General features: G+C 40.2%; 1 protein-coding gene across 4 annotated transcripts in view; it reads right to left on the bottom strand.

Annotated features, from left to right (window-relative positions):
* Window positions 1-15,672, bottom strand: part of LOC139966702 (allatostatin-A receptor-like) — a 55,479-nt gene that overhangs the window by 1,928 nt on the left and 37,879 nt on the right. For 2 of the 4 annotated variants that reach the window (XM_071969993.1, XM_071969994.1), the window contains exon 1: window positions 13,898-14,478. The exons of the other annotated variants lie outside the window; for them this stretch is intronic. The gene's annotated coding sequence lies outside the window, so the exon portion shown is untranslated. Of the gene's footprint in view, window positions 1-13,897; window positions 14,479-15,672 lie in introns of those variants that run through there. 4 annotated transcript variants of the gene reach the window in all.

Raw genomic sequence — 15,672 nt, 5'->3', positions numbered from 1 at the left:
AATAACTTTTCTTTTGTTGCTTTGGATGAAATTACATTGATGGATAAAAAAAATGATATTTTTTTATTATGCATTTATATATTTTTGTAATTTGTAATTTTCATTATTATTTCAGGTAATGAAGTAAAAATCGGAAAAATTTTGCAATTTTGACTATCAGTGATTGACACAGAAACTACTAGAAAAGTCTCTGGGCGACGAACCTTCTACCGAAGAAAAAACAAATAGAAATAAGAATAATCTGTGTGTTCGACACTTTGAAATACCCAAGAACTTATTTATTTATTTCTCCTCAACCTTTGTCAGAAGAAGCGATGGTTTTTATTCTTATTGTTGCTTCAACGTACACTTTAGGAAGTGAACACCTCTTCATGTCAAGTCAAACATCAATCTTGTATACTACTTGTTTTCACAACCTTTGATGACAAATAGTGAATAAAAATGTCACCATCTGCTTAAATTACACGCCTATGTGTCAAAGAGGACATCACAAAACATACAGCACACGTTATTGTAAAAAACTGTTGAACAAGCCACCAAAGAATACACTCGTGAATAAACAGAATAAATATTATTACTACAGGGACGATCTTGTATCAAAATAAACGAAAAAATGAGATGACTTCCTATATTATGACATCGTCAACCAATTGTGGACATTTTTTGTCCTTAGAGAGCCTCACCCCGCTTCAAATAATTGGCATCTCGGTAAGATATGCTGATCTTTCGACCGACCAGTGCGCTACAACAGCAGTTTTATTTGTCATACACTTCACCATTTCATCTATATATATATAAGGTCATCATCATATACAGCGTTTTAAGAGTTGTATCGTTTTATTTCATGGCAGAGGCTTAAATTTACTCCAGTTTTGAACTACGAAATGTTTTCTTCATATTTTCAGCCTGATCAGAAAGGAAACGTTCATTTCCGCTCCCCGCTTCGGTCATAGTTATCGCTTTTGAATAGATAATGAACTAATCATTGTAGGATTCTATGCTTCTTTATTGATCCATATTGCCAGTGAGGATTTGTTTTTCGCTTTTTATTGTGCTCGATGAACCTTACATATTATTATATCATGGCTTGTATGTAAATATATATATATATATATATATATATATATATATATATATATATATATATATATATATATATATATATATATATATATATATAAATATATATATATATATATATATATATATATATAGAATTGAATGTGTAACAAGTGGTATGACAGATCTGGTGTGTTATTCTTTATTGATATATATATATATATATATATATATATATATATATATATATATGTATATACATATACATATACATATATATATATATACATATACATATATATATATATATCTACAACAATAAAATTTAACATAGTATCCATAAAAACACATTTCGAGCAGATTAGACAAAAAGAGGATTGGGATTGGGATAGGTATTTTAATATGTTTGTGTAAATCGCATGAAACGTGTGTTAAGTATTACTGTACTAATCAGTATACACTTCAAACAACTGCCCGCATGCTCTAAAGTATATTCCATATACTATATTATGTTCACGAAATCACTGTAGCATCGTATAATTTACAAGGCTTTGAAGGGCATTTTATCCAGTGGCGGCGGAACCGGGGGGGGCTTGGGGGGGCTCAGCCCCCCCAATAAAAAAGTTGAGGGGGCAAATGCATGATAAGCCCCCCCAATATTTACCAAGGCTCCGAAACGTGCATCTGCCCAGTTTTCAATGCATACTTGTCGATCTGTCCGATGCACACGTATACTCTATAGGTGTAATAATTTTAGTAATTGCTGGGGGACCCTCGGCACGTGCCCTGGCTATAGACCACATTGTCACCCCAACCGCGTCTTCACGCCCCGTGAAAAGTGGAAGCAGTAAGTGTGAGTACCGGTAAGCGTAACACAACTTCGTCTTAAGCCAATGACTTGCCTCATTTCAGCCAGTTCTCCAACATCCCCTTACTTATTGGCGGAGCGTCCATATATACAGTCAGGGGCGGATGCCCCCCCCCCCCTGACGGACTCAAATGGACTGCTGGCGCCCTTTTCAGCTTTTCACTACTTTTTACTTATTCGCGATTTTTGACTATTTTATTGCGCTCTCATATACCTATTGACATTTGTCATATTCTGTTGGTGTAATTTTCCGACAAAATGGCGACGACACCTATTTATTCTCCGTTTATCTGCAAATTAGCAAGGCCCCGGAAAGGGTCATTTCCTGCAATCTAGGGAGTATCTTTACTCAAAAATTTTCTGTACGCTCCGCGCCAACCTGTGGTGGCGCTCCGCTTAGATAGTGTCGAAAGCGCCCCTACAGGCCATTCTTCCCCTCCCTGACCAATACTCTAGCTCCGCCACTGCCCTTACTACACTCAAAAATATCTTTGCGAGTACACTACGAGTAATAGCTACTCTCTTAAAAAACCATCGAATATACAAATTACAATGTTTTTACAGACTTTTACGTGCAATCTGAGAAATTGCAGGCTTGAGACCCATATTTTAGGGCTAGGTATTCGCAGCATAAAACACTCGGAAAGTGCCGTTTCCGGCCATCTGGGGGTTTGAAAAAAACCCAAAATTTTCTTGTACGCTCCGCGCCAACTGATGGTGGCGCTCCGCTTAGATAGTCTCCACACATTAGCCCCCCCAATAATTTTTCCGTTCCGCCGCGCCTGATTTTATCTGCACTTTTGTTGATCTTGTAACCTTTATCAATGGTTTTATATGTGAAATCACAGTCATTGCAATCTCACACCATTATGAAATTATTAGCTCATTATGACGATTCATGCATGTTTCAATTTGATTACCTTCTTGAGTGTAAGACCTAACCATTCTCCTGTTTCATCGACTGGAATTTCACTTGAAATTAATGTCAAAAAATATTCTGAAATCGTCTTCCTGGGCTTCCAGAGACTTGAATTGAATATTTTCACGTCTGCTTCTACCCACGCAAAATCATTTCAAAATTCCTATCTTTTTCATGGTGATCAGATATATTTCATACCGTTGGCAAATCTATTCACTATTTGTTGTCACCTCATTACATGTTGTGTTGAGGGCCTGGCTGCACTTGTACTCTGGTCTAGTACAATCGGTGTAGTTTGTACTCGCCCTATGATAGATTTGTACTCGTATTCATACTGCGGCTATTTGTGTCGCTAGTATAGACACTATAGTACAAGATTTCTGATGCTGGCGGCTATAGCCTTGTACTTGTATACCAATAACATTCTAATTATACTCATATTCATGCTTAGGGGCGGGATTTGATGTCTGAAAGTGGATTGGGGTGGGGGAGGGGACCCGGGGGAGGGATCTCAGGAGAGGGGTAAATCTTTGGATTTTGTAAAGCCTCTCAATATAATATGGTGCAATATTTACAGGTTATTTCCCAGCACTAGTTGAAGTAGTTGAAGTATTTGAATATGTGATTATGCTCCCTGCAAAACAGTGTTGCCAGATTTATTGTTATTATTGTCAGTATTGATGTGGCATCACCAACCAAATTACCAATTGTTTTACGGATAAAAAGTCAACTCAAGGTCTGTGGAAAAGTGGACGAAGTGTCGGGGTGTGGGGGGCGGGGCACTTGCTGTTATACTCGTACTTCAAGTCTTCATACAAACCTATAAACTGTGTGAAGGAATTGGGGATTTGGTATTCTGTTGGCATATTGAGCATCGACCTCTTATCAAGGAAACCAACTACGTGAAATTGCACCCACCACCGAGCACCGAGCGCCACCAACTATGGCTGTCAGAATATGGTTTGGCAAAAACGCTATGTTTCGATCCGCGAATACCATAAAAAGAATCACTTTTTATTTAATGAATATATGGTTCGCTGACAAATGCTGCCAAAATATATATATATATCTTCTTGTAACCTGCACTTGGCTAACAATTTTGATACTCACTTACAGGTGCACGGTATTCGGTAACGAAAATTAAAGACTTCAAGATGGAGGGCGGGTGGAATCCCCCTCCCAAATGGCCCGAGGACCTAGCGCCTCGACGGCACTGGGTGTAGGAACCTCTTCGTGCGTTCACGGTCGAGCATATAAACGACAGATACTGACACGTAAAAGTTTTCTTGATTAAACAGAAAAATCGAGCTATGAAAATTGTTAAAGCATGGGTTAGTCTCTTTTCGTTCAGTGGGGAAGTATTCTGTCTGGTTTGATGTTTAATAAAACGTCAGGTTGTTTTGCTGACTTTCGCGTGAATTATCCAAATGTTAATAATTCAACTTGAGAAAACGATGTCCCCCTTCCCTTTATGTTCCAATTGTTCTTTAAAAATAAAACATAACTCGGGGACATTGTTTTCTAATTATCAACTAGGAGTAATACTCTAGACTATATACCGTTATATATACCAACTCCATCCCAAGGCTTACAATAAAATACTATAAAACAACGAGGTCAACCATAAGAAGTTATATTTATACTAAGCACGACGGATACTAATTTGGGAGTCGATCTTTTCAACCCGATTTTTATGAATGCGTTAACACAGCCGTGAAACATAGTGTTGCTCTGTAACCGACTTAATACGAGTCACTAATCTTCGGTCAATATTTTTAAAGTACAAACATTAAATAACGTAGGAGGTTTTTACACCTGCTCTCCAATTCACAGAGCAAAGATCGATTCAGGGAAAGCCATGCCAAAATGTCACAAATTGCTGTTTGGGCTGCAAATACCATTTCAAGTATATTCTGTTATGTAAAATATACATGTGTATATAAATATACATATATATATATACACATATATATAAATATATAAATATATATATATATATATATATATAGAGTAGGTTGGCGTCTATCTTGGCGCAGAGTGCTCTATGTCCATTGGACAGAGCGGAATATATGTTGATACTAGATGAGACTAGTGGAACACTAGTAGTTGTAACTCGGAGTTTCACGCTTTGTAGCGATCTTCAGACAACTGGTAGCTTCAAGTTATTCTCCATGAATATATATATATATATATATATATATATATATATATATATATATATATATATATATATGCTGCACTTCATTTTGACGAATACATGCTGCTTGCGTATATGATGTGGGTCAAATGCGTGCCACCATTAATAATAGAGGGAGATACTCAACGACCGTAATCGACAAGAGAAGCAATCAAAATGAAGGTTTTTTGAAGTTCTGATAAGAGACTACTAAATATTAAAATGAACAAGGCCATGTAATCTCTGTCACCCTACGCGGTACGTGGTAGAAACTTTATGGCTTTTACTAATGGAGCAACACCTCATGTTTCTAAATATAACTTTAATCACTCTGCCGAGAGATTACTCGCAGGAATGATTATGTCAAAATATAAAAGGTGTCGACTTTTAGGAGAGATAACTCACGCGGGCAGTTTATGGATTTACATTGAGAAAACAATATGAAGGTGAAACAAGATGCCGTTTCCGTCGTTTGCCGTTTTTTATTATCTTCGGTGTGAAAAAAAAAATCCATATTAATCTGTAGACAACCTGTGACGAGGAATTTATATTGTGTGTGGGTAACATATTGGTTAGTAGTACTACTTTACTTCTGATTAACGTTTACACGACAGATGTTCACAGGTTTGATCGAAATGAAAACTATATATATAACAACCACTCCCCCTCCCCCCCCCCCACTCTTTCTATATCGCAACTATCATTATAGTTCCAAATCCAATCCTCATTCCTGTAGCGCTGTTATTAAATACCAGTGACCATTTTCTACTTTCTTGCATATTTATATTTGTGGATAAAAACAAAAATTCTGTCCTTTGAAATACCGAGAATATAAAGTAAGGGGAGCGTGTAGAACCGATTTCATAGCATCCCGTCACTCCCCACATTTGCGATAAGAGGGAGATAGTAGGGGCAGGGTTACCAGGAAGTATTTCCTGCGCTTGGCAGCTTGTAAAAGCTGTACGTATGGTGCTTTTTGTGGCCTAGCATACCATGCCATGTCTCCCTTGTTGTCGTAAACGAACCCGGGAGGATACGAGGAGGGTCGGTTGGTCAGAGGTCGACCAAAAGGGTTCTAGGTGGCGTCGGTGAATCCTTGCGTATGGCCAGAGGGTCGAAACACTCTCTGCGACCGGCAAGTGTTCAGCCCATGTCCACTGAATGCGTGGCCCGATGAGGCGCTATCCTCCTAAAGCTTTGTCTACAAAAGCTTATAAGGGCCACCACACATTTCATAAATCGTTTTGACAACTAACTTAAATAGCGCCATCTGTTTCTACCCTTCATGTTGGCAAGTTAATGTAACAGTTAATTTTAACATAATGAAACCAGAAGGAAGCAAGATTATGCAACACCAGGTATAATTCAAATGTATAATGACGTCATTGTGACGATACTGAGGGATTGTTGCAAGTAATTAGAAATCAATTTTCAATTCAATTTAATGAGAAGTCAAGTTTCATTGATATTAGTCTTAGATGGATACCTCAACAATCAAACAATGAAATATATAATATATAATATATAAATATATATAAATATATAATGAGTCATGCATTGCCATACCACATCCCACGGGGAGAAAACTAGAATTAATAGACCGGCAGCTCAGAGCACTTTGATCAAACGAACGAGGTACCAATATCTGAGTATTGGAACATTTGTGGAAAAACCCAGTATATCCAAAAGTGGACGTCTGCCGTGGTCGCTCTGCTGCATGTGGCCCATGGGGCCGGTTAAAGGGGGCCAAAAAATGCATCTGATCAAACGAACGAGGTACCACTTGAAACCAATGTCAACTTAATGCATGAATGCCACATAGTACTGAATGGCCCATGACAGACAAATTTTCTGCTGCAAAGGGCCCGCCAGACGCCCCAAAAGGGCCCCTAAAAATGCATCTGATCAAACGAACGAGGTACCACTTGAAACCAATGTCAACTTAATGCATGAATGCCACAAAGTAATGAATGGCCCATGCCAGACAAATTTTCTGCTGCTAAGGGCCCGCCAGACGCCCCCAAATATGGCCCAAATGCCCATTAGCGTAGCATTGACCCAGATTAAATATGCAAGGTACCACTCAAAACCGGTTTGGAATGTTCGGGTTGACCTTACAGACTATGGAAATAATCATGCCAGACAAATTTTCTGCTACAAAGGGCCCGCCAGACGCCCCAAAAGGGCCCCTTAAAATGAATTTGATCAAACGAACGAGGTACTACTTGAAACCAATGTCAACTTAATGCATGAATGCCACAAAGTAATGAATGGCCCATGCCAGACAAATTTTCTGCTGCTAAGGGCCCTCCAGACGCCCCTAAATATGGCCCAAATGCCCATTATCGTAGCATTGACCCAGATTAAATATGCAAGGTACTACTCAAAACGGTTTGGAATGTTCGGGTTGATCTTACAGACTATGCAAATAATCATGCCAGACAAATTTTCTGCTACAAAGGGGCCAACAGACACACTAAAAAAAAGGGCCCCCAAATGGGCTATGATCAATCATAGTTGGTACCACAAAAAAACCAATATCAAATGCAAAGGTACTTTCCACAGATTAAAGAACTGCCAATGCAAGACAAATTTTCTTCTGCATAGGTCCCACCAGATAGAAAGAATAGGTTGCCCAATGCGGCCCTATATGGGCCTAATGGATTGTATATTGATGCAGAATATATGTGCCTTGTGACATGACATTTGTAACATTCCACAGAGTAAAGAAATGCCAATGCAATACAAATTTTCTTCTGCAAAAGGCCCTCCACATGTAAAAGAAATATGCAGTTTAAATAGTTAAGATGCCACAAGAAACCAATCTATAACAATCAAGAACATCCTGAATTATTCAAATTCCTTCCCGCTACATAGGCCAATGGAATAATGAGATTAGTATACTAGTAGGTGTATCAATTACTGAACATTTCATTGAGCAAAACAAAAATGACGCGAACTCAGTCTTTGAGGGAGATCCTGACAGTTATAATGCATTCTCAAATCCATTCTTGTTCCTTTTATCTATTCTTTTTCATTTTATCCAGTCAGTACTTTGTATCGTGAGCAGTGTTTAACTTGACAGTTACTTTGTTTCGCTGGAAACACTGGAGCAGATTAAAATCAGTTTATGTATTGTAAATAAGAAACCAAAAATCATTTTGTATCTTAAAACACTGTGTTTACGTTAGCATTGTAAATCTACAAAGTTTAAAATCTTGAGAAAGAACGCTTAAGTGTCATCTTAAGACATACATGTAGTCGAACAAAAGAGATTGTTTTGTTTCTTAAGCTCAGACAAAGAAACAATTATCAAACAATGGTGAAAATGCTTTATAACGTGTACTTAACGATAAAGGTTTGGGTTGAAAGTAATGCTTCAATTATGTATCTTTTAAAAACCATATTGGACAGTTTCAAGTTGAAACTGTCCAATATGGTTTTTAAAAGATACATAATTGAAGTATAGAAATGTATATGTACCTTTATGCTAGGTACACTCTTTAAAGGACTTAAAATGCTAAGATTGAACAAACAAATACTGATATCACCACGTATGACTCCATTCCCTGATACAAAATATAAAATGAGTAATTGGCGTATATTACTCCATCTTGGTCTTTTAGAACTTCCATCATTACACTAATTCAATTCGAATAGCTTGTAACAAGTCCAACAAATAGATGTGGCATCCATTTTTCAGAAATATGAATGCTAGATGAGGGTTTTTGTTTTCATCTATGAAGGGATCTTTTACCTTTGAAGAAAGTCATCTTGCTAGTTTAAAATGTACTAAAATCATAATTGGCAAAGATAGTAACAAAAGATCATTATGTGATTACTCTGAACATGACACATGTTAGGTTCGAAGTATAAGAACTGAGAATTCATGTCTCTTGACAGTGATTAAACACTGGAGTGTGTGCATTGTAAAAAGACACTGCATTTGCCATTCAGACAGATCTCTAAGTTTATGAAAATTAAGTATTCCCATGAACTTGATTCTAAAAAGACAATGGAAGCTCAAATCAATGTTTCATTGTCGGAGTCATCACTCCAAGATGGTTCAGTACTTGAATCATCGCCATCAAACTCGGAAGCCACGTCTGGTCGGCTACTTTGAAAATCTTCACTCAGTTCCCCCTCTTGGAATAGATGATCTGGGAGAGCCGGTCCCTCAAACCAGTCAGGGCTGTAGCACCCATTCTTGCTCTTCCAACCGTAGTTCTGTGGATCCAAGCCAGGCAAGACTCTTCCTCAGAGTGTTAGAATTATAATGTGGGGAACTGTAATTTTTGCCCAGGCCAGCAAATCCCAAAATATTTAGAGGCTTAGGTGAAAGTGTTATCTTTACTTTGCTTAGAGCAGCGAATAGCTAAATAAGATAAAACACTGGTCTTGTGTACAGTAACTCCAATTTATGCTGGAAACAATATAATCATGAGCTTGAAATGTCATGTTACAAGGCACATATATCCAATTCTTTAGACCCATATATAGGGCCACATTGGGCCACCTATTCTTTCTATCTGGTGGGACCTATGCAGAAGAAAATTTGTCTTGCATTGGCAGTTCTTTACTCTGTGGAAAGTACCTTTGCATTTAATATTGTTTTTGTGTGGATCCAAACCGGTTTTGAGTGGTATCTTGCATATTTAATCTGGGTCAATGCTACGATAATGGGCATTTTGGGCCATATTTGGGGGCGTCTGGCGGGCCCTTAGCAGTAGAAAATTTGTCTGGCATAGGCCATTCAGTACTTTGTGGCATTCATGCATTAAGTTGACATTGGTTTCAAGTGGTACCTCGTTCGTTTGATCAAATGCATTTTTATGGGCCCTTTTGGGGCGTCTGGCGGGCCCTTTGTAGCAGAAAATTTGTCTGGCATGATTATTTGCATAGTCTGTAAGATCAACCCGAACATTCTAAACCGGTTTTGAGTAGTACCTTGCATATTTAATCTGGGTCAATGCTACGATAATGGGCATTTGGGCCATATTTAGGGGCGTCTGGAGGGCCCTTAGCAGCAGAAAATTTGTCTGGCATGGGCCATTCATTACTTTGTGGCATTCATGCATTAAGTTGACATTGGTTTCAAGTGGTACCTCGTTCGTTTGATCAAATTCATTTTAAGGGGCCCTTTTGGGGCGTCTGGCGGGCCCTTTGTAGCAGAAAATTTGTCTGGCATGATTATTTCCATAGTCTGTAAGGTCAACCCGAACATTCCAAACCGGTTTTGAGTGGTACTTTGCATATTTAATCTGGGTCAATGCTACGATAATGGGCATTTGGGCCATATTTGGGGGCGTCTGGCGGGCCCTTAGCAGCAGAAAATTTGTCTGGCATGGGCCATTCATTACTTTGTGGCATTCATGCATTAAGTTGACATTGGTTTCAAGTGGTACCTCGTTCGTTTGATCAGATGCATTTTTAGGGGCCCTTTTGGGGCGTCTGGCGGGCCCTTTGTAGCAGAAAATTTGTCTGGCATGATGATTTCCATAGTCTGTAAGATCAACCCGAACATTCCAAACCGATTTTGAGTGGTACCTTGCATATTTAATATGGGTCAATGCTACGCTAATGGGCATTTGGGCCATATTTGGGGGCGTCTGGCGGGCCCTTAGCAGTAGAAAATTTGTCTGGCATGGGCCATTCAGTACTTTGTGGCATTCATGCATTAAGTTGACATTGGTTTCAAGTGGTACCTCGTTCGTTTGATCAGATGCATTTTTATGGGCCCTTTTGGGGCGTCTGGCGGGCCTTTGTAGCAGAAAATTTGTCTGGCATGAGGATTTCCATAGTCTGTAAGATCAACCCGAACATTCCAAACCGGTTTTGAGTGGTACCTTGCATATTTAATCTGGGTCAATGCTACGGTAAAGGGCATTTGGGCCATATTTGGGGGCGTCTGGTGGGCCCTTAGCAGTAGAAAATTTGTCTGGCATAGGCCATTCAGTACTTTGTGGCATTCATGCATTAAGTTGACATTGGTTTCAAGTGGTACCTCGTTCGTTTGATCAAATGCATTTTTATGGGCCCTTTTGGGGCGTCTGGCGGGCCCTTTGTAGCAGAAAATTTGTCTGGCATGATTATTTGCATAGTCTGTAAGATCAACCCGAACATTCTAAACCGGTTTTGAGTAGTACCTTGCATATTTAATCTGGGTCAATGCTACGATAATGGGCATTTGGGCCATATTTAGGGGCGTCTGGAGGGCCCTTAGCAGCAGAAAATTTGTCTGGCATGGGCCATTCATTACTTTGTGGCATTCATGCATTAAGTTGACATTGGTTTCAAGTGGTACCTCGTTCGTTTGATCAAATTCATTTTAAGGGGCCCTTTTGGGGCGTCTGGCGGGCCTTTGTAGCAGAAAATTTGTCTGGCATGATTATTTCCATAGTCTGTAAGGTCAACCCGAACATTCCAAACCGGTTTTGAGTGGTACTTTGCATATTTAATCTGGGTCAATGCTACGATAATGGGCATTTGGGCCATATTTGGGGGCGTCTGGCGGGCCCTTAGCAGCAGAAAATTTGTCTGGCATGGGCCATTCATTACTTTGTGGCATTCATGCATTAAGTTGACATTGGTTTCAAGTGGTACCTCGTTCGTTTGATCAGATGCATTTTTAGGGGCCCTTTTGGGGCGTCTGGCGGGCCCTTTGTAGCAGAAAATTTGTCTGGCATGATGATTTCCATAGTCTGTAAGATCAACCCGAACATTCCAAACCGATTTTGAGTGGTACCTTGCATATTTAATATGGGTCAATGCTACGCTAATGGGCATTTGGGCCATATTTGGGGGCGTCTGGCGGGCCCTTAGCAGTAGAAAATTTGTCTGGCATGGGCCATTCAGTACTTTGTGGCATTCATGCATTAAGTTGACATTGGTTTCAAGTGGTACCTCGTTCGTTTGATCAGATGCATTTTTATGGGCCCTTTTGGGGCGTCTGGCGGGCCTTTGTAGCAGAAAATTTGTCTGGCATGAGGATTTCCATAGTCTGTAAGATCAACCCGAACATTCCAAACCGGTTTTGAGTGGTACCTTGCATATTTAATATGGGTCAATGCTACGGTAAAGGGCATTTGGGCCATATTTGGGGGCGTCTGGTGGGCCCTTAGCAGTAGAAAATTTGTCTGGCATAGGCCATTCAGTACTTTGTGGCATTCATGCATTAAGTTGACATTGGTTTCAAGTGGTACCTCGTTCGTTTGATCAAATTCATTTTAAGGGGCCCTTTTGGGGCGTCTGGCAGGCCCTTTGTAGCAGAAAATTTGTCTGGCATGATGATTTCCATAGTCTGTAAGGTCAACCCGAACATTCCAAACCGGTTTTGAGTGGTACCTTGCATATTTAATCTGGGTCAATGCTACGCTAATGGGCATTTGGGCCATATTTGGGGGCGTCTGGCGGGCCCTTAGCAGCAGAAAATTTGTCTGGCATGGGCCATTCATTACTTTGTGGCATTCATGCATTAAGTTGACATTGGTTTCAAGTGGTACCTCGTTCGTTTGATCAGATGCATTTTTAGGGGCCCTTTTGGGGCGTCTGGCGGGCCCTTTGCAGCAGAAAATTTGTCTGTCATGGGCCATTCAGTACTATGCGGCATTCATGCATTAAGTTGACATTGGTTTCAAGTGGTACCTCGTTCGTTTGATCAAATTCATTTTAAGGGGCCCTTTTGGGGCGTCTGGCGGGCCCTTTGTAGCAGAAAATTTGTCTGGCATGATTATTTCCATAGTCTGTAAGGTCAACCCGAACATTCCAAACCGGTTTTGAGTGGTACCTTGCATATTTAATCTGGGTCAATGCTACGGTAAAGGGCATTTGGGCCATATTTGGGGGCGTCTGGTGGGCCCTTAGCAGTAGAAAATTTGTCTGGCATAGGCCATTCAGTACTTTGTGGCATTCATGCATTAAGTTGACATTGGTTTCAAGTGGTACCTCGTTCGTTTGATCAAATTCATTTTAAGGGGCCCTTTTGGGGCGTCTGGCGGGCCCTTTGTAGCAGAAAATTTGTCTGGCATGATTATTTCCATAGTCTGTAAGGTCAACCCGAACATTCCAAACCGGTTTTGAGTGGTACCTTGCATATTTAATCTGGGTCAATGCTACGCTAATGGGCATTTGGGCCATATTTGGGGGCGTCTGGCGGGCCCTTAGCAGCAGAAAATTTGTCTGGCATGGGCCATTCATTACTTTGTGGCATTCATGCATTAAGTTGACATTGGTTTCAAGTGGTACCTCGTTCGTTTGATCAGATGCATTTTTAGGGGCCCTTTTGGGGCGTCTGGCGGGCCCTTTGCAGCAGAAAATTTGTCTGTCATGGGCCATTCAGTACTATGCGGCATTCATGCATTAAGTTGACATTGGTTTTAAGTGGTACCTCGTTCGTTTGATCAAATGCATTTTTTGGCCCCCTTTAACCGGCCCCATGGGCCACATGCAGCAGAGCGACCACGGCAGACGTCCACTTTTGGATATACTGGGTTTTTCCACAAATGTTCCAATACTCAGATATTGGTACCTCGTTCGTTTGATCAAAGTGCTCTGGGCTGCCGGTCTATAAGGAGCTTTGTTTCGAGATTAACTATTTCAAACTTTTTTTTGCTTATAACATCATTTCAATACCTCTTTTTAAGTGTGTGTAGGGGTGTGTGTGGGGGGGGGGGGAGGCGGGGAGGCTGAACTGGGTTGGTTCTCTGCATTGAATATGTTGATCGGACAACGAGACAGTCATTAGATATTTACTTGATAATTTCTTTGCCTATTTAATATTTAAACCCCTCGCCGTTCAAATCACTCAAAACTTCCACAAGTTTACCCGGATGGCAAAGAGTTGAAGAGGTTAAATATAATTTTAAGTAATACTTACTCTCGACAACTATGTTCTAAATGATCCTCCGACGACCCAGTCGCCCCTCTGACTATTTCAATTGACTGGTTCAACTCTCCAGTAAATGGCCTAGATGTGTGAGTTGTATATGCCGGTCAAAATATAATGGCTTCGCAACTATAGCGCTAGCGCGAGGTATAGCTCCACCGAATAAATATGATGCAGACTAGACACGCAATTACTCCTAATAAGTAAGGCAATACAAATACTGTTTAAGAAAAAATCGCCCAGGAAAGAACCTGGGCACGAAAACCAAACTACCGAACGACTGATCCGCTCTCAACCCCAGTCCCCTTGCATCGGGACTGTTACTGTGTGATCACCATCGGGTGTGCAACAAAGAGCAGATACTACACACGATCTTAGTCAAAAGGCCGAGAAGCAATACAAATATGAATGTAGTATCCACCCTGTCCTATAACCACTCTCTTAATGAGATAAACACAGGGTGAACATGCCCTGGGTAACTGCAATGTCTAAGGTAAAAGATATGTATAACTGTTATCAGTATCTTAACTGTCTGCAGACCATGAGGAGAAGAGAGTGAGTGACCACATGTGTGTCCCTTATATACCAGCCTAGGTACTTTCAATGGTAACCTAATTAGCATGTGTATAGAAACTTTACAAAGTGCTACTGATGGAGAATTCAATCTATGCAATCTGGATTACTCTAGCCAGGGGCTTATTAGAGGGGGTAAGTAAACAAACAAAGTTGACCAGTATAATATGGTCACTACAGAGTCATCAGTCCTTTATCTTTATGCAAAGTAATATCGCAGTCCTTTTATATGCATATTTTCCAAAGTCACAAATTTAGGACCTGACCCCTGACCCCATTCCCTCTCCCCATTCCTTTACTATTGAAAAGCAGTTAAAGGAGTTAATGGTTATGCCTGTGGCTTACATGTTAAAACTATCTTCTCAGAAAAGTGTCTAGAGTAGGGTTTCCCTAACTTTATCCCCCCCCCCCCACGAACCCCCTGTGGATGTCAGAGTTGTCCACGAACCCCCAACTTTTCGAGACAAGATCTGAGTCATTATTATACTATAATACGCATAACAGTGCTTCGTAATAGATCAAGTATCACATGCATGGTACGGTACTACTATTGCAACATATGCATAATGAACGCGAAAAGAGTTTGTCGATAGGTACGACTTTTGTACATTACTAAATTATATGACATATCAGACGTTAGCTCAACAAAACGTACTCTAGTTTTGGCTTTCAATAACGTCTCACGAACCCCCTGGTATGGACTCACGCACCCCCGAGGGTTCATGCACCCCAGTTAGGGAACCCCTGGTCTAGAGAATGTTGCAGCCTACCACGTCCGGGGGTCCATAATGATCACAGAAGAACTCACTACTGATCTATATATACGCATGCAGCGACTCTTTACATTGGTTCAGTCCTAAAGTGTTATTCATACCTTCCGTCAGCACCTGAAAATGTTCCTTCATTCAAATGGGAATTAGATTAACTTTATCGTCCTCTTTGTTCTTTTTGATTCATAGTTCTCAATTGCTACAACGTTTTGTCTGCTACAAGTTTTTGTTTAGTTTCTAATTATAATCGTTGTTTTAAATTTCTCATATTGATCAGGTTCTGTGTTGTGAGAAAGCCACATCACAGCCTCGGGAAGAGGTTGTGAAATGGATAGATTCTAAACAACGATGAAGTAGGAATAGCAAGTGGCGCAATTATTTACAGGATATGTCTATCCTTCTTAAAACTCTTCGTTAGCCCTG

This window comes from Apostichopus japonicus, chromosome 4, assembly GCF_037975245.1.
Source record: "Apostichopus japonicus isolate 1M-3 chromosome 4, ASM3797524v1, whole genome shotgun sequence".
Lineage (NCBI taxonomy): Eukaryota > Metazoa > Echinodermata > Holothuroidea > Aspidochirotida > Stichopodidae > Apostichopus > Apostichopus japonicus.
Note: the sequence above shows the minus strand (reverse complement) of the source record. Positions and strands in the feature narration are given on the sequence as shown.